This window comes from Macrobrachium nipponense, chromosome 6, assembly GCF_015104395.2.
Source record: "Macrobrachium nipponense isolate FS-2020 chromosome 6, ASM1510439v2, whole genome shotgun sequence".
NCBI classification, from domain to species: domain Eukaryota; kingdom Metazoa; phylum Arthropoda; class Malacostraca; order Decapoda; family Palaemonidae; genus Macrobrachium; species Macrobrachium nipponense.
Window position 1 is genome coordinate 45,373,362 of NC_061108.1, and position 20,600 is coordinate 45,393,961.

A 20,600-nucleotide genomic window follows, 5' to 3' on the forward strand; every position below is an offset into this window, starting at 1 on the left:
TCCGGAGATTCGTTTTCCAGAACAGAAATTTTATCAGTCAGAGCTCTGTGCTTCGGCCTTTCCACAGCTCCCCAGGTGTTTACCTGTGTCCTAGCCCCCATGGCAAAGTGGCTACAACTAGTAGGTGAGGATCACTCTCTTCCTGGACAACTGGCTTGTTCGCTCTCAAAGCTGAAATGTACAAAGGACCTGCAGAAAACCATGGCATTAGCATAAGATCTGGGTCTTCTGATAAATTTAAGGAAGTCTCAATTAGTCCCATGTCAAGAGATAGAATATTTGGGGGTGAGGATCAACTCTAGCTTTTCAGGCTTTTCTCTCTCTTCAGTGCTTGTTTGGTGAAGGATTGGATGAGCTTTTAGGGACTCATCCAGTGAAACAATTTGTAAACTCTGGGTTGGTTGCGCATGAGAAAACCTGCAATTATTCCTCAGATCAAAACTGAAATTGGAAGAAGCACTCAGATTCGTTTGTATTCCCAATAACAGCAGAAATGAGGAGGACTTGTATGGTGGAATGCAAGAGCAAGACTTTTGGAAGGGAAATCTCTCCTCCTCGATGCCCGACCTAGTGTTTTATTCAGACGCTCGGACCTAGGTTGGGGAGTCTCAGGGGGGACAAGGAAGTCTTCAGGAGTTGGACTGGAACAAAAGAGGTGGCACATAAATATAAAGGAATTGGTAGCCATCCACTGGGGATTGAAAGCCTTCTCTACAGAGATCAGCAACAAAGTAATAACAGTCCACTTAGACAACACAACAGCTCTGTCCTATATAAGAAAATGGGGGAACACTCATTCACTCTGTGCGAGGCAGCAAGAGCCCTGCTCTTATAGGCGCATCAGAACTGTACATTGATTTTAACAAGGTTTATTCAAGGCAAACTCAAATGTGTTGGCAGACAAACTAGTTGCTGAAAGCAAGTTCTTGCCACAGAGTAGATGTTTGATCCTCTAGTGTGTCTCGATCTTTGGAAGGTGTTGGCGGTACTGGACCTATTTGCCACAGCCAAGAATCATCTCCTCCCCCTTTACTGCTCACCAGCCCCAGATCCTCTCGCTTGGGCAACAGAAGTGGTGTCAATAAACTGATCAGACAAGGACCTGTATGTCTTTCTTCCATTCAGGATGGTGAAAGAGGTCACCAACAAGTTCAAATTTCATCAAAACCTCACGATGATGCTAATTGCTCCATACTTGCTGGCTCAGGAATGGTTTTCAGATCTCTTGGAATTACTCACGGACTTTCCAAGAATGTTACCACAAAAGATCAGTCTGCTCAGACCACCCCATTTTAGACGGTATCACCAAGGACTGTCCACTCTCATTCTGACAGCATTCAGAATGTCAGGAGAGACTTTCAAGCTATTGCACAATGCAGAAGACGATCATCCAGTAATGTATATTGAACAAAGTGGGCAGTGTTTCAGTCGTGTTGTAGGAGAAATAACACTTCTACTCAGACATCCATAGTAGTAATCGAGGATTTTTTTATTTTTTTTTTGCTATATTTGAGGCCCTTGAGGGGCTTGTCTACATCCACTATTAAAGGATACAAGGCAATGCTGAATTCTGTGTTTAAGCATAGGAGTATTGACCTCACTGCCAACAAAGACCTTTCAGATCTCATAAGAGCTTTTGACACAACAAAGCACGAGGAAGAGTAAAGCTTTATCTTGGATCCTGGATGTGGTAGTACTTAAATGGCTTGAGAGCCATGTTTTGAGCCTCTTATTTCTGCATCTTTCAGAGACCTCATAAGAAAAACTTTATTTTAATTGCATTAGTTCCACTGCCAAAAGAGTAAGTGAACTGCATGCAGTGGATAAATAGGTTGGCTTTTCCCAAGGTAATGCTGTATGTTCATTTTTTCTAGGTTTCCTATCAAAATGCAAGTTGCGTTCCGAACCATGGCCTCATTCCTTCACAAATTAGCAAATCTTTCAGAAGATTTAATAGGCCCAGGAGAAGAGGAAAGGACCTTCTGTCCAGCCAGAGCCTTAGATTTCTTGTAATTCTGATCACCTGTGGTGTTCAGTTAAAAACCCATCACGGCCCCTTTCTAAAAACGCATTGGCATTTTTTCTAAGGGACCTCATAGTGGAAGTTCACTCACAGATTAATGATTCCGACCTAAATACTGTGAAAGTGAAAGCTCATGAAGTTAGAGCTGTCACTACTTCTCTCTCTTTTAACCATAACCTTTCTCTGGCGTCAATAGTTCAAGCGGCATATTGGAAATGCAAGTCAGTGTTTACGTCCCATTACTTGCGCGATGTTGAGACTGTTTACGAAAATTTTAGAAGCTGGCACAGTGTTGTGTGAGGGTGTATAGTAAGTCTTTTCTTCCTACCCTTTGTTTTTTTTTTGCCTTGATGAAGGTTGCCTAGTTACAAGGAAGCGAGGGTGTTGGAGACTACATATTTACTCTTGTATTTTTTGTGTTTTGGTATTGAGCCTGGGCAGGGACATTGTATTGTGTATCCTTGCTTGCATGGACTTGCCTTAGCTGCAATGGATCCCACGGTAGTAGAAGACGACCCTTGGCTATACTACCACATCTCTAATAGTTAAGATGAGTCCAACAGATAAGGAACAAAGCGATTTGTAAATTTGTACAGTAGTACCTCAGGATACGAAATTAATCCGTTCCGAAGCGGCCTTCGTAACGTGATTTTTTCGTATCTTGAACCACATTTTATATGTAAATAATTGCCTATTCCAAGCCCTACAAAAACACCCCAGTAAATTTCATAATAAAGCTAAATTGACCAATAACCAATGAAATACAACAGTTTGGACCATTCAGTAACTAACCAAACTGTGATTACCTGTAAGTTTATTAGCGTACAGGGTACAAGAAATACTGTACGTACATGTACGTACATATGTAGTAAAATGTGGGAACCTTACCTTTCAAGTGAGGCAATCTCTGAAAGTGGTGACAGAGGAGGAGGACAAATGGCAGAAAACATGAACCCTTTACGAAACACATTAACAAATGGCAGAAAACATTAACACTTCTTGATTATCTCCTTCTTCGTTCTCCATAGAAAGCATCCTCTTCTTTCCGTGAACTTCAGCAACATTCTTGGGACCCATGGCTAATAACGTAAGTAATTAAGTTCACACACAACACGATAAAAGTAACTTACAGTTACAACGAACGAAAGCAAAATCACTGACACGAATTACGGTTAACAAATGAAATACGTATATGTGAACGAACGAATTCCAGTGTTTACGATAACGCTGCCGCAAAAAATGGTCAAGGAACGCCTTTACATAGAGGCATGATGCTGACCAATAGGAGAGCAGGATCTTACGGCGGTGACTAGCAGCAGGAACCAATGGGAGAGCGGGAGGATGGTGGCGAGTCTACTCAGTTGGCGGCGTGAGAGTTTTAAAATTGTTCTCGGTGGTCCAGGCGAACCTCGAGACTTTACAGTAACACCTTTTCGTAACCTGAATTATTTTCGTATGTTGAGGTTCCACTGTATATCCATAAAACCCATCTCCTGCAATGTGGGATTCAACTATGTAATCACTTGGTAAGTTGCATGCATAAAAAGGATTTATTTTTATGATAAAATGGAATTTTATGGGGGATACATACTCACCAAGCGATACAGAGTCAGAGCCCTCCCTCCTCCCGTTGAAAGTAACGAGCTTAAAACAACTGTCTTGTTTACTGGGTTGGTTCTATGCTTCACCGGTGGTGGTGGGGTAGCACCTAAACCAAAAACAAAATGGTTGCTACCGCAAATTTCAAATTCTAGCTGCTGCGGATAGTGAAACTATGGCAATGTAATTACGTGGTAAGTTTTTACATAAAATTGCATTTTATCAGTAGAATATCATATTTTTTTACATGTTTACTTCTCAAGCGTAGAAAGATTTAATGTATACATTGCAATTACCATTTCTTTATTGTTTGTGTTTTTACTGTAATAAGAAATAGCAATGGATTTGAGAGAGAAAGAGAGAGGGAATGAAATTTTTTTTTATATTTCAAATTACTGTACATTTCCAGTTGGTTATTTTACAGTATGTATTGTGAATTTGTGAACTAGTATCTTACACATTGTATCATACAGTATTTCATACAGATAGTCAAATGGTCGTATTTTACAGTGATTAATGTACGTCTGGGGACTATAGGTTGGTTTCCCCTCTCCTGCCACTATATTTGTAGCTGTTTGTGATGTCATTGCCATTTGGGACAGTACCAGGTGCATGGCTGATTTTGAAAATGGTGCTTATGAGTAAATTCATGCTAAATCAAAATGATCTTATTAGAAAAATGTATCTCGCTAAACATTTGCCCATGTTAAATAACATTATGCATACCTATTGCTCACAAGGTGACTACCATGTAGGTTGTGACTGATATTTCTTTTATGAGGTTTGGTTTTACTGATTTTTTAGCATGTCATTTAAAACTAGGTTTGTTAATGGTGTGATAACCAATATTTGTGATGTGGAAATGTTGAACTTTGACCGAGCTTTGTGATAACAGAGAATTTGCAATCTGCCTCAGATGTAATTGCAATGTTTTCTTTGATGTTTCAAACACTTGCTTCTCAAGTAGATTGTCTACTTCTTATATACATGCCTGTGAAGAATTGGTTGTCTTTCAGGTTATGTTTCTGTGAAGAGTTGGGCCAGCCACAGGGTGAATCCAGTGAATTAGTTGCCATGACTCTTCTGGGGATGGTAACAAGATTCTGTAATTCATCAGCACCACACTTTCCAATTAGGAAGGTCTTATTGTTACTTTGGAAGGTTTTGTTATCTTCACTTGGAGGAACACAGCATTTAGCCAACTTGAAAAGTAAGTTGTGATGTTAGCAGCATGAGTAGAAATATTTTGTAATTGTTTAAATCATGCAGTTGCCTGTTATTGTCTGACAGATGGAGTTGGTATTGTAATTCAAGTTCATATGATATAGGAAGTGGACATCTATAAGCTTGCAGAGAGACATAGAGATGTGAATAGTTTATGTTAATATGAAAAAGCTATAAGTTTATTTGCTATTTTACATTAGAATTTGGCTTCATGAAGTCGAATGTACAGCCATTCTTTAATTCTCATGTAATTTCTTTATTGAAACATCGTACAGATGAAAAAACCTCACCATAATTATTAGATAAATACCTGGTAGAAAATGTCATTGCTTTATGGTTCACATGAAAGTACAGTTTGTCAGAGGTTGTTGTACATCTTTTTACATTATGTTAACAGATGAATATCGAATAAAACATGGTTTGCCTCCCTGTGAAGAGGATACTCTGACAATAGCACGTACTATGAGAGCTTCATCACCACCAGCATCTGCAGCTGATCTTATAGAACAACAGAATAATCAAAAGAGACGACCATTAAGACGGGTGAGTGGTTAACTCAGGCTTGAACTGTGCTATACAATATACTTTGTTTTTATACAGTAATACAGGCAGTCCCTGAGTTCTGTAACTGGCCAAGTGCCGATTACTGTAAATCATCGTTAACCAGAACCTCACAATAATTATGGTAATAAATGACATTTACAACGCTGTAAGTGCCAAACGGCGTTGATAAACCACTTACTGGCGCCAAATATCGCTTACCAACATCGATAAAAAACTGCCATACCAGTGCTGAAAACTGCTTACAGGCAGCAAAAACCTGGTTAATGTAGTCATTACCCAAATGTTATAAAACCAAAATGCCATTAACTGATGCTGCCAATAACTAGGGACTGCCTGTACTATATGGTTTCCTCTTAAAGGGCTTCCTCTTATGATTTTGATAATATTGTACTTTTGTTTATTTGATGAACAAACTCTTCACTTTACAGTGAAACCTCAGTTTTCGTACATAATCCATTCCAGAACCTCCCATGAAAACTGAAACGCACGAAAACCGAAACAATAATTCCCATAAGGAATAATGTAAATACAATTAATTCATTCCAGACCCAAAAAATATTAACAAAAATGCATTTTAGAGGGAAAAAAATAACAGTTTACATACAGAAAACAATTAAATATAAATATAAATGACTAAGAAATGACTGAATCAACATTTAACATCACTCTTACCTTTATGGAAAACACCTTTTAGCATATGGAAGATGGAGAGGAGTGGAGAGAGAGGAGGAGATGTTTGGAAGGGGAGTCTCCCTCCAGAAGGAGTTTAGGTATCAAGGACCTACTCTTCATTTTTGAGTTACTGGACCCCTGTCGCACAACAGAACTGTCCGGAGACATTTATTTCTGAGTTTCTTTAAAATTTGCCTAAAATTAAACATGGCATTGTCATTAAACATGCTGGAGACAGGAATTACAACTTTTGTTGGGATGATAACTCTCCCCAAATTTTTTTACATTCAACTTAGCAAACATGTCCTTAATCCCTGAAGTAGGCACATTATGTATGCCCATTTGTTTTCTCAATTTTTCAAACCAGCCTTTCCTGGCTATAAAAAAATTTACTAAGGAGCAAACCCTTGTTGTAGGCATTTTCTCACTGAGATTGTCATGCAACTTCTTTCAACACTATGCTACAATTCTTTCTTAAATTCTATAGTGTTTCTCGCCTTTTTTACAGGGTTAGCACTTGGAATTTCCTTGGCCAAACAAAATCAATGAACACAAAAGCAGAATGGGTCACAAAAGATGGGATGCTTTGTTGTTGGGCACTCAGTACAGGGGTCAGTCATGTGCTGGACCCTGGATGGAGCATATCCAAGTGTACGAAACCAAGGAAACGTACAATAACATAAAAAAAATTTAGTTTCATACAATCAACTTACCTGTCAGATATATACATAGCTAAGACTCCGTCGTCCCCGACAGAAATTCAAATTTCGCGCACCTCGCTACTCGCTACAGGTAGGTCAGGTGATTCTACCTGCCTGCCCTGGGCGGCAGGACTTGGAACCATCCCCAGTTTTCTATCCATATTTTCTCTGTCGCCGGTGGTATCAACATTGTTGTTATTACCTCCTGACTTAGATTCATTTTTTCAAACCTTTGATCAACGTTTTTTTCGTGGTCTGTTTGGTGACGTATTTGGATCGTGTTTTGGCATCGCTACTGTGGACTGTTTTTGGAATAACTCTTTTGGATTTTTCTTAGTATGTCTGATTCTAATGAGTGTGAGAATGTGTGTGAATGTAGGCTGCAGGGTGAGGATACCGAAAGCTTCGGTTGATCCTCACACTGTATGCCGTAAATGTAGGGGGGGGGTTTCAGTGTTCTTCTATTAACACTTGTAAGGAATGCGAGGGTTTGAATGCAGAAAGAGTGGAAGACTTTGACTTCTTATTTGAAGAGTTAGAGAGGGATAGAGTTAGACGACTGAAAGGTGTGAGTTCAAGGCCTATTGAGTTGCCTTTCACTGATAATTCTAATATTCCTACTGATGTAGACTCCTCCCTATGTATCTCATTCTCAGAGTGCTTTTTCGGATTCGCATCCGGAAATCCGCCAATCTGAAAGCTTACAATTAGAGATATGAAGTCCAAGATGGCGGACTTCAAAGGTAAGGATAGTGAAAGTGAAACATTACTGTGAAGTGAGTTCTCCCCCCCCCAGTGTTGTGGAGGGGCGTTTGATCGTCCCACCCTGCGACGCTCCCAGGCCTAGACCTCTTCCAAGCTCACAAGCCCAGAGGAGAAGGAAAGTCGAAAGCCTTAAGGGGGTCGTGGGAATCCCCAACGGTCAGACGTCCCTTCAGCTAGCTCTGCTTCATGGCAGCCAGCTCAAGGGCGCTATAGGAAAAGCGTCCTTCGCGAGTGTTTCTCGTCCTCTCCCTCCCTCACCTAAACGAGGGTGGAAGGAGTCGAACTTATCGAGACCGCTGAAGCGTCATATGAAGCAAGACATTGATTCGAGCCCAGAGCGCTTCTCGGATGACGCCCCGTCTGCTATTAAGAAAAGCGAAGGTGGCCAGTCAGCGTCACCTGACGCTTACGAGGAAGTACCCCCATCAGGCTTCTTCCCGAGTGATGACGAGAGACGTCATGCACTAGACGTGGGAGAAGCGTCAAGAAAGATCATTATGGCGGTTCAAGGAACAACTGTCATCTCTTGTGGGAGTTTTAGCGCCCCGTCGGAAGGACGTGACGCTTCCAATTAAGAAGTCTCGTCCTCTCTCATCTGCGCGAAGAGAAGCGTCAGACAAAATGTGAAACTGCTAAAAGTCTGGCAGGAGCTTCGAGTTCGAGAACTAGAACGGGGGCTGACGAGAAACGAAAGACGTCTTTTAGAAGTGAAGCGTCATTTCAAGCGGATCTTGGACGTGACGCTCCGTCCAAGATTGTGACGCCGAGTAGGACGCCCTTAGAGAGCGGAGCGTCTTCCAGACGCGAAGCGTCATCAAGACGTCAACAAGAGACGTCATACATGACGCTCGGAGAGCGGGAAGCGTCATACAAGACGTCTTCTAAAGCGCAAGAGAAGCCGCAGGTTGTGACGCCTTCCAAGTCGATCAAAACGGGAGAAGGAAAGACTTTCATTCCCTTAGCCCCTCTCCTATCAGGAGTTTGTCTCCTCCAGAAGAGGAAAGTTCAGAAAGGAGAACGGAAACTCAGATTTATCCCGAGTTGGAGGAAAACTCGGATGATGACGATCATGGAAGAGAGGGCTTGTCCAACTATAAGGTGTTGACTACCCTGCTTTTGGAGGAATACGGAGACGAGTTGACTCCGGCTGCTCCTCCTTCTCCGCGCTCGCTCTTTTCGAGTGCGAAGGCGAAGAAGCCCTCGTCTTTTCTGAAGATGAAGCCCACATCTCGATGAAGCGGGCTTTACACGCCTTAGACTCCTGGATGAAGTCGAAGAAAGACTTAGTCAGGACAGTATTTTGCATGGCCTCCAGCAAGGTTAGCTGGGAAAAGAGGCATATGGTACAAGACGGGGGAGAATATGGGTATCGCTCTCCCTTCTACAACAGAGGCAGATTTTTCGACGTTAGTTGACGCTTCAAGGCGTCCAAGTCTTAATTCTGCTCGATTACATGGATATTTCAGAACTGGATCATCTCCTCAAGGGACTCTTCCATGTATTGGAAGTCTTCAACTTCTTAGATTTGGTCCCTTGGGGTGATGTCCAAGAAAGCTCACGATTCAGAGGGAATCGAACCTGAAGCCCTGTTATGCATTTTGTCTTGCATCGACAAAGCGGTACAGGATGGATCTTTTGAAGTCTCTTTCATTATTTGGAGCAGGTCTTTTGAAGAAAAGGACGGTGTATGGCGCCTTCTTAACAAAGGCAGTCTCGCATGCTCAGAGGCAGCTCTTACTGTATGCACCTCTGTATGACTATTTGTTCCCTTCTCAGTTAGTGAAAGACGTGGCTCACTCTTTAACTGAGAAGGCGACGCAGGATCTTCTGACGCAGGTCGGCTAGGAAGAAGAAACCTGCTTTAGTATCTGACAAGAAAGGACCTAGCACTTCTACGCAGCCCTTTCGAGGTGGTTCCGATCTCCAGACCTCCCGCAAGAAGGAAGGCTCCAGAAAAGAGAGGTAGGTCCGCCTTTCGTCCCTTTAAAAAGAAAATGAAACATTCTCCTCCAAGCACCAGTAGGTGCCAGGCTCCTGGGATTCGTGGAGGCCCTGGACACTGATAGACGCAGACGCGTCTTCATTGAATATCATAAGGAAGGGATATCGTATCCCTTCCTGAATACCCTCCCCTAACCCTAAATCCAATTACCAAGGAATTATCAGCCAAAGTACAAGGACCCTGTGCTGAGGGATACTCTTCGATCGATGGTGGAACAAATGTGGGACAAGAGTGCAATAGAAATGGTTTTCTGGATCAAAACTCCCCGGGGTTTTTTTACAATCGCCTTTTTCTAGTGGCGAAAGGCTCGGGAGGATGGAGGGGGCCAGTACTAGACGTCAGCTCTCTGAACAAATTTGTTCAGAAGGAGAAGTTCCCTCCATCTTGGAGACTTCGGCTTCATTCTCTAGCGTCATTACGACAAGGAGATTGGATGGTGTCTCTAGATCTCCAGGACGCCTACTTTCACGTCCGCCCGATCCACCATTCGTCGAAGAAGTACCTCCGTTTCATGACGGGGGGAAGGATCTTTCAGTTCAGAGCCTTGTGTTTCGGCCTGTCCACAGCTCCTCAGGTCTTCACAAGCCTGATGAGGAATGTGGCGAGATTTCTTCATCTCAAAGGAGTGAATGTCTCTATGTATCTAGACGACTGGCTCATCAGGGCCAGATCGGAGAGACAGTGCTTGGAGGACCTAAAGTTAACTCTGGATTTGACCAAGGCGTTGGGATTGCTTGTGAACCTCGAGAAGTCTCAGCTGACAGACAAGACCTAGTCTATCTGGGGAGTTCGGATGGATTCTCGGGGTTTTCGAGTTTTTCCTTCGCAAGAGAGAACCGCAAGAGGTTTGAAGATAATCTCTCTCTTCTTAGAGAAGCAACAAAAAACGTCAGCGACGGGAATGGTTGAGCCTTCTGGGGACGCTTTTCCTCACTGGAAACAATTCTTCCCATCTAGGAGACTTCATATCCGTCCACTTCAATTCTTCCTCAAGAAGTCTGGAGCTGGAAAAAAAAACCGGAACACAACTGTCGGACGTTTTTCTTTTTTCATTCCAGTGGAGATAAAGGCACACCTACAGTGGTGGTTGCTACCTCTGGAAGAGAACAAAGGGATCTCTCTAAGAACACAGAACCCAGGACCTAGTGTTGTTCTCCGACGCGTCGGAGACGGGTTGGGGGAGCGACATTAGGCTCAGAGGAAGTGTCAGGCACCTGGGACCCAGCACAGGTGTCCTGGCACATAAACTGCAAAGAGCTCTTCGCCGTACACCTAGCCTTGAAGAGCCTAGAACCTCTGGTGAGAGACAAGGTAGTGCAAGTAAACGTGGACAACACCACCGCACTTGCCTACATTCGGAAACAGGGAGGGACACACTCTTCGTTCTTTACGAACTCACGAGAGACCTATTACTTTGGTTTGGACGTCTCACAGGAACATCTCCCTGCTGACAAGGTTCGTACAGGGAGGTAAGGAATGAGGGCGGACAGGCTCAGCAGGAGGAACCAGGTCCTTCATTCAGAATGGACTCTGCACGAGGGGAAGTGTGTCTCGATCTCTGGTCTCTGTGGGGGACTCCAATCATGTGGATCTCTTCGCAACATACATTTCAAAAAGGCTCCCAGTGTTTTGCTCGGTCGTGGAAGACCCAAGAGCGATTATGGTAGACGCCTTTCTGCTAAACTGGTCTCGAGTGGACGTTTACGCTTTTCCCCCATTCAAAATCCTGGGGTTAGTAATGAAAAAGTTTTGTGGCGTCAAGAGAGACGAGGATGACATTAATAGCCCCCTTTGGCCGGCCCCAGGAATGGTTCACGGAGGTGGTAGAGTGGATAGTAGACTTTCCAAGATCCCTACCAGGGAAGGACGGATCTTCTCAAACAACCACACTTCAAGAGGTACCATCAAAACCTCCCCGCTCTCGCTCTGACTGCCTTTCGACTATCGAAAGACTTGTCAGAGGAGAGGCTTTTCTCGCGAAGTGGCAAGCGCGATCGCGAGGAGCTCGCAGGAACCTCCACTACGAAAGTATACCAGTCGAAGTGGGAGGTCTTTAGAAGGGGTGGTGTAGAGCCAAGAAGTTGTCCTCCTCCTCTACCTCTATAGCGGAAAAATTGCTGATTTCTTGCTATTCCTGAGAGTAAAATCTCATCTAGCCGTTATCCACAATAAAGGGATACAGAAGTATGCTCTCGGCTGTATTCAGGAACAGAGGATTAGATCTGGCAAATAACAAAGATCTCCATGATCTCATAAGATCTTTTGAGACTTCAAAGTCTAAGAAACCAGTACCTCCGAACTGGAACTTGGACATATCCTCAAAATATCTGTTCTGGCGGATAGATTCGAGCCTCCGCATCTGGCATCATTTAGAGACATAACTAGAAAATGCCTATTCCTTTTATCTTTAGCTACGGCAAAAGAATTAGTGAGTTACAAGCTCTGCAGGATAAAGTAGGATTCAAGGGAGACTGGCTATTTGCTCGTTTAAGGGGGACCCTGGTTTTTTAGCGGGAAAAAAACGAGAAATCCCACGAAAAGTCCCCCTTGGGGGCCCTAGGTCATTCGAAGTCAAAGGGGGAATGTCGAGTCTCGTAGGCAGAGAAACAGAGAGGTCTCTATGCCCTGTTAGAGCTCTGAAGTTCTATCTTCAAAGGAAACGTCCAGTTGGGAGGCTCTAGACAAGGTCTTTGGTGCGCGGTAAAAGACCCCACACAAGACTGATGTCCAAGAATGCTCTAGCGTTCTTTGTAAGAAACGTCATTACGGACGCTCATAAGGTCTGTCCTGACGAACAATTACAACTACTGAGAGTAAAAGCTCATGAAGTTAGAGCGGTTGCGACGTCTCTCTCGTTTTATAAAAAATATGTCGCTTAAAAACATTATAGATACGACATATTGGAGATGCAACTCAGTGTTTGCATCTCATTACTTGAAAGACGTGCGTGTGACGTATGAGAAGTGTTTTTCTCTAGGTCCTATCGTATCGGCAGATACGATTCTGGTACGGGAGCCGACACCAATCCTTAAATTTATATACTGTTCTTCTGTTTGGATATGGTCGAGAATCTCTTCGAACAATGGAGGATTCAGGCCTTTGCACGGGTGGGCGGCCGTCTATGTTGTTCATAAGAGAATTCTTGTCATATCCAATTAGTTGAGTAAAATTTTTTTTATTGGAAAATTATGTATGTGTGCGTAGTGGTTTTTGAGTTACGGTTTGTTGTGACGAGTTCGGGATTAACTCGTAACAATCCTTAGTTCTAACATATGGTTAGGATCAGGTGGTCGGGATTGGTTGTGTGGCTACCTTCATAAGGGTGTATTGTCATATTTAAGTGGATCAGCAACCCATTGACAAAGTCCTTTTAGGCTCTGCTTGAGTAAGTGGGTAAGACCCCATCGGCAGACCCACAAGAACTCTTGGCCATAGATCACATATCTCGCTAAAGTTTTCTTGAGGTGATGCAGACTACTGGGCAAACACCCACGAAGTCTACCACCTATCAGGTAGGAACCAAGGTTTTAGTTTATACCTACAAACATATGTTGTTTACCTGTCTATTCCATATAGAAGCTGTCTCTTACCCTCCACCGAAGGGTGGCCAATCAGCTAGTATATATATGACAAGTAAGTTGATGTATGAAAATGATATGTTTATGTACAAAAAGTTCATACATACTTACTAGGCAGTATATACAATTAAAGGCCCAACCCAGCCTCCCCGCAGGAGACAGGTGGAAGAGAGAAAATATGATAGAAAACGGGGGCGGGATGGTTCCTAGTCTGCCGCCCAGGGCAGGCAGGTAGATCACCTGACCTACCTGTAGCGAGTGGCGCGAAATTTTTTGTGAATTTCTGTCGGGGACGACGGAGTCTAGCTATGTATATATCTGCCAGGTAAGTATGTATGAAACTTTTTATTGTAACATAACAATATCATTTTAAAAAAGTCTACAAAAAAACCAAAATGTACAAAAACCAAGGTTTGACAGTATAATGCCAGTATGGTTGCTCAAGGCCAAACATTGACATCAGCGGAATGTGGAAAAAATTATAAACAATATTTGTTGCATGCCAAAGATGTATTCACATGTAACTAGCTGTTTCAGTGTCGTAGTTGTTTCATAAATATTATACGTATAAGGATGAAAGTAAAGCTTCTTGAACAGATGTGTACAAAAATGCATATAAAAAATATACAAGATAGTACCTATCGAGCTAGTCAAGTAGAATCCTGTAAATTAAAATCTACTTACTGTCATTAAGCAGAATTGCTTATAAATCAAAACTAAATTTAGTTAATGAAACAGATTGTCTGCAATGAAAAGTTTTTACAGATGCTTTTAATTCAATGTGCCACCTATAGTTTTTGCCTTGTCCAAGGTAAGTGAAATTAAAGCCTATTGTAATATATTTCTAGCAAGGCCTTATGAACAGAGTAGCTTGGATGACAGTGTTGGAGAATTGGATCTTACAGCTGCAGCAGATGATGATGAGCAGCCAGCTAATGATCTGGATGAACACCAGATCTACCTCAACCTCCCTCACCTCGTCCTGGAACACCTAATCTCGATAATACTACAAATAAAGGTAGGTCAATAATTATTTGAGATGAATCTTACCTACAGTTAAAGTTAGCTTATATCTCCGCACCGATTAGGCGAGTCTGCATTCAAACAAAAAATCGAATGGCTGCCCAGATGACTGTATAGTTTACCTGTTCTCCACCAGGTGTGTTTCAAATGTTTTAGCTCTGGTCAGAATTCTCCTTGCTGCCATTTCTGTAGGCGAGTTGTTGGTATTCTATGAAGTTTGGCTGTTTTAATCCTGTTTACGGTATTGTAATTTCATTTTCCCAGGTTATCTTCCATGGAAGCAAAAACCAATAACATCAGGCTATGTAGGAATGATTTTTGGTGGTAAGCAGGATGTTGAAATTGGAAGTTGATCAACATTCAGTTTTTACTTGCAAGGGTACAGAGTTGTGATCTTGGAACTGCTAGATGTGAAGAATGTAGGGAATTGTTCTGAGAAATTTATGCATGAATATATCGGGTTACAGTAGGGCCTCGATAATCGCGGGGGATAGTGCCCAGAACCCCCCCTGATAAGTGATAAGGAAATACCCGAGTTATCCTGGTAGCCCCCCCCCCCCCCCTCAAAATTGCTTAAAACTGCCTACTTTAATATTTAACCCACCCAAGACCAATATTCCAATGTTTATACACTGACTGCTTTAATTCAAAACACAAATATGTCTTCAACTATCACCTTAACCCTCTTACGCCGAAGCGGTAAAAAAAAAAATTGTCTACCCGTGCCCGCCGGAGGTGTTTCAGAGTGAGCGCGGAAGCGGAAAAAATATTTTTTTCAAAAAATCACAGCGCGCTTAGTTTTCAAGATTAAGAATTCATTTTGGCTCCTTTTTTTGTCATTGGCTGAAGTTTAGTATGCAACCATCAAAAATGAAAAAAAGTATCATTATCATATATAAATAATGCAATATATGATAACGCAAAAAAACAAAAATTTCATATATAATTGTATTTAAATCGCGCTGTGCGCAAAAACAGTTAAAGGTAACAAGTTACATATTTTTCGTTGTAATGTACACTAAATTGCAATCATTTTGGTATATAACACATAATAAAACAATAAAAGCAACACAGAGAAAAATATATCACAAAATAATGCATGAATTCGTAACGCGCGGACGTAAACAAATATTTTTTTCAAAAATTCACCATAAATCTAAATATTGTCCTAGAGACTTCCAATTTCTTTCAAAATGAAGACAAATGATTGAATATTACTATACTGTAAGAGTATTAGCTTACAATTGCAGTTTTCGACCCATATTGGACGAGTTAAAGTTGACCGAATGTCAAATTTTTTTATATACACATATTTTATATGCAATTTCTGGGGCTCAGCTCGTGTCGGCCTATGAAAGTATCCTTAATATCATTCTTTCTAGGTAAAATTAGCCTAAATTACCAGAGAAAAAACAAAATTAAGAAAATGTCAGTAAAACTGACTCGCTCACTCTTAAAAAGAAGTGTCGGTATGAAATAGGGGCGAGTGTGGAACACTACCACGAGACAGACACCAATTAGAAACTTCCCTATCAAAAATCCCCCAAGAGAGAGCTGATAACCAACGGGCGATGCAGCCTCTACTACTACTACTAGAGGACGCCACGGACAGCAGCACGCCCCTGAGCGGTCATTTTCCCCTTAATTTTAGCGCCAGCATCTTGACGCTTGTTTTTCCCTTGTGCATTACTATTGTGGATTTATCTCGTTTTCTAAGATGGAACGTTCTGCAATTGCCACGGATAAGTTAAGTAACTCATAAGTAATATTTTATCATAGTTTTATCTTCCGGGTACCAGTATTTTCCTTTTTATATAAGGTCATATACGGTTCCCCGGTTGTCTCGTGGCGGCCCATGCTGCCTCGTAAGAATTCCCGGTCCTCCATACTGGGACTTCTTATACTTATGGGCTTATTTTCACGTTCATTGTTTTACATCGAGTTTAGCTAGTTTTAGCCCTCTTACCATCTCTTAGCTTGGTATTTAGGGCTATCATTATTTTATTCTGGCCCCAGCATCCCGGCTCTTGCTCTACATCGGGCTATCGCTGGCTCCGAGTAGGCTTACTGTTCTTGGAATAGTTGCCTCCTCCTGGCTCTTTCTCTTTTCTAAAAGTGTCTCTTCCACCTTTCGAGTATTTTATTATTATTATTATTATTATTTAGGGTGTTAGGCTAGCCTAGGTGCTTGTTCCATGTATTGGTACTGCTTGGTTCACGTGGCCCTACCACGGTTGTGGTGGTCGCGGCCTAGGCCACTAAGAGTCACGTGTTCCATAGCACCTCACCCTGCCCTTCCCTCCCTCTCTGATGTAGGGAGGAGCTGGGGGACCCCTGGATTGTCATAACACCTCTTAGTCCTTCTCTCATTCCGGAGGTGCCGGGAGGTTCCACCAGCAGGGGGTTTAGGGCGACCACTAGGAGGTACCGGGTCTCCATACGGGTAGTTGGTGAGGTGGGGAGGAGTAGGCCATCCCTTCCCCTTTCCTCGCTCCCGCCGTGTTTCACCGGGACCTCCGTTCCCCCCCATACCCATTACTCAGCCACCTCCCTTACGATACGAAAGGAGCCTTCCGTCGCAGCCGGGGCCCCTTTGGTGATAGGTTATTGGCTCCACTAGCGGGTAGGGTGGGTACTATGGATGGTCGTTTGCTTGCCTACTATATCCTTATATCTCTCCCCCCCCGCTACCGGAAGGGAGCTTACCCTTACCTACGCACTTTTTTTTTTTTTCTTCTTTAGTAGACGGGTGGAGAGAAGTTGGTTTTGATGTTATTACTGTACTATGTTAAGGATATATACCCTAATTTAAGATGTTTTACAATGAATTGTGTTTTTTTACTATTATGTTATCAACCATCCCCGCATTTTACGTTGTGGTTTCCTTTACCACCACTCCTAGTTGGTTGATTTTGTGCCTCGCACTGGCGGAGCCATAGACTTTCTTCCAACATGGTTACCACACGTATTTTAGCAGGGCTCTGTTTCATCTAACTTTATCGCTCCGGCACCAGCGCAGCATATGTTAGACTGTAAGTATTACTCTGTACTCATGTACGTTTCTACTTACAGGCTACCAACTGTCAGGTCCTCGCTTGCAATGCGACGTTACAATGACCCAATGCGGACACGATGAGTGCAGGTTCTCATGCCCCGTGTGCCACCGTTCAACGAGTTCATCGTTTGGCATCCCGAGGCCTGCACCATTTGCTACGAAAAACCTGGTTCGGTCAGCGGTTGATGGGGTAAGACCATTATAAAACTAGTTATCAATTTACTAACACTTTTAGTTCGTAAGTTTGTTAACCCTGTCCGCAATTGGTAGTGCTAATTCAGCCTTTCTTTCAGGCTACGGGAAGTGAGAGAAGTCGCCCTCGCCACTCTGAAAGCGTGGGTAGGCGGCTTTGGAAAGAACGCCGCCAAGGGCCAGCCTACATTCTGGACAAAAGCTGGCCATCCAGATCTTCCCTGCGGGCAAGTCGACGGGCTACGTCGATCCCTTGTCCGCCGCCCCCGTAATAGCCGCCATCCAGCAAGATCTTCAGCAGTCGTTGGGGCTCGTAGCCGCCCAGGAGCCAGTCCCGGACGTCGCCGGCCTGGAATCTGAACCTCGAGCCGATGGCGGTAGTGTGAGGTTGGGTTTGTTGGTTGAGGTAGGTTTGTCGGGCGCCCAAGGTCTTTCCTTGGACGCTCCTGGATCTCTCCTGTCCCTTCTTCTTCCGCATCTTTCCAAGGCTTTCCGGGATCTGAGATCCCTAGCCGCACTCCCGCTCTCTCTGTACCTCCCAAGGAGAAGGGAAAGAGAGAACCGAACGACTCTGTCTAAGTCGACTTCTAGAAATGTCGTCTTCGTCTTCTTCGGCTAGGAAGTCATCGACTTCTTACGCCGACGCGGTGAAGCTAAGCCAAGCTCTTCCCAGTCGAAGAGTTCTAGAGGCAAGGCTTCGAAGGAGAAAGCTCGCGCTACCTCCGAGTCGTTGCCATTCTCCCGCCTCCGTTGCCCCCTCTCCGGCTATGCGGCAGGGGTAGCAAGCACCAGCTCCTGCGTTCCTTCTCCTGTCTCACCAGGAATGATGGAGCAGGTAGGAGTGATGGTGGGTTCTCAAATCTCAGCTTGGGGACCCGCTTTGAGCAGATGTTCGCACAATGTCGAGCACTCTGTCTCAAACTGGAACAGACCGTCCAAGAACTCTCGAATAGAGGTAAGAGAGAGCTGAGGACTCGGATGTCTATGGGGCTATCCCAGGCTCCTCCCCCAGTATCCCATGCTTCTAGCACGGGGATCTATCCAACTCCCAGTCTTACGACTCTCTGCCAGCTTTCTCTATGGAGAATCCATGGAGGAGAGTAGAGGCCTACGCTCCCTTTAAGGACGGGATGATTTCGATCCCGGAGTTCTGGGGGGGGGGGGCGGTGGGTTGGGGGGGGGCACTAGAAAGGGGATTGAAGGGACTTCCGAGAGTTTCTTATTCCTCCGGGGGGGTGGGTCCTGTACACCCACCAAAAGCCCTTTTTCATCGGGGGGGATTGCACAAGGGGCTGAGGCATAACACACCAAAACGTGGCTTCTTTACAAAAAGGGAGGGGGGTGGTACAAAAGATCTCGAAGGAGTCTGTCCTCTACAGTAGAGACCACGACCCAACGGGAATGGGGTTCACTGCCTTGAGGACTGGGAGTGTACGAATACTAAACTCCAGGCCTATAAGAGCCCACACTATTTTTCCGCCACGGAAGAGGAGGTCTCTCTTCCGTTCGCCACGAAACTTGGTGAGAAGGCTTCTTCAGGCAGTCCTCAAGGATGAGCCCCTTCCGCAGTGAGAGAGTCGGAGTCCACTTCTCCACTCTTTCCCGCCTTCGGAGAGTTATGGGAAAACCTGCCTGCTACTTTCACGCAGGGTAAACTCAAGCCGGACTGCGCTATGGACCAGTTCGGTGAGAAGTTGCCTAGGCTGCCGGACTCCCTCAATAACCAGGCAGAGTTCGATGCGCGGGACTAGGTTTGGCAGGTCCCGTTAACTCCTATCATAATCACGGAAATGGCTGCACTGACTTATGCGAACGAACCGCTATTTAAGATCTTAGCGAAATCACAATTTCACAACGGTTCTTTTGCTAGACGCTTTTGACTTCTTCCAAGCCAGGAAGAACTGTCGGAAGCATGTTCTTCAAGAGTGTACTATCAGGCACGAGCCTAATAGACTCTTATCTGCCAGCATGTGGGGTGGGGAGCGGATCTTCTTCCAGAGTCAGCAGTGAACGAAGTTCATCACGAAGCTGCTAGACTCAAACCAGAGCCTAGAGCTAGGTGGGGGGCATTTTCCTCTAAGAGGAAACAGGAATCCGTTCCTACTGCTGGCAAGAAACCAAAGAAGGCTGGTAAGAGATTCCAGCCATACAAAAAACTCCAGCCTCAGCAGCAGTTGTGCAGGCGGTCCCAGTCACCCAACAAGGACAACCTGCTACAGCTAAACAAAACTCAGCCGTTCCTCCTGGTGCCCCAGCAATCCCAGCCTTCGACCTACCTATGCCACTCGCCTGCCTTTAACCCTGCTTATGAGGTTCAAGGCTACTCTCAATCGAGGGGATAGGGCGAGAGGTTACTTTCGTCACCGTGGCGCAGGAAGGGGCGCAAGGAGTAAACAGTTCAGAGGAGGGCGTGGTGGCCAACCGCCCATCAGCAATGAGGTTCTCCAGGTAGGAGGGAGGCTGTTCCTTTTCCGCCACAGGTGGGGGTTCAGCAGTTGGGCACAGAGCATAGTGTCCAAAGGATTAGGCTGGAGCTGGATCCAAGATCCTCCTCCAATCAAATCATTCCATCAGCTACCGTCAGAGGAATTGATAGATTACGCGGAAGAACTCCTTCAGAAAGGAGCTATTGCGGAGAGTCAAGCATCTAAAATTTCAAGGTCGCTTATTCAGCGTTCCAAAGAAAGAAAGGCTCAACAAAAAGAAGGGTAATCTTAGACTTGTCAAAGCTAAACTCTTTCATTCGCTGCGACAAGTTCAAGATGCTTACCCTCTCGCAAGTAAGGACCTTACTGCCGCGTGGAGCCGTCACATGCTCCATCGATCTTACAGACGCATACTATCATATCCCTATAGCCAGGCACTTCCGCCCATTCCTAGGATTCAGGCTAGGAAATCAGACATTCTCATTCAAAGTGATGCCCTTCGGTCTGAATGTAGCCCCCAGGGTATTCACAAAGATAGCAGAAGTGGTTGTACAACAATGAGAGCTCAGGGAATCATGGTAGCGGCATACCTCGACGATTGGTTAATCTGGGCACCAAACAGTCGAGGAATGTCTCAAGCTACCAAAAAGGTAGTTCACTTTCTGGAACATCTGGTGGGGTTCCAGATAAACAAAACGAAATCCAGACTGGTTCCGGAATCTCGTTTTCAGTGGCTGGGAATCCAATGGGATTTGTCCTCCCACAATCTATCAATT

The 20,600-nt window shown here is 44.2% G+C and overlaps 1 protein-coding gene and 1 pseudogene across 1 annotated transcript in view; one reads left to right on the top strand and one right to left on the bottom strand.

Moving 5' to 3' along the window:
• Positions 1-20,600, bottom strand: part of LOC135216038 (striatin-interacting protein 1 homolog) — a 313,064-nt gene that overhangs the window by 141,387 nt on the left and 151,077 nt on the right. The window lies entirely within an intron of this gene.
• LOC135216207 (striatin-interacting protein 1-like) overlaps positions 1-20,600 on the top strand; it is a 130,064-nt pseudogene that overhangs the window by 61,484 nt on the left and 47,980 nt on the right.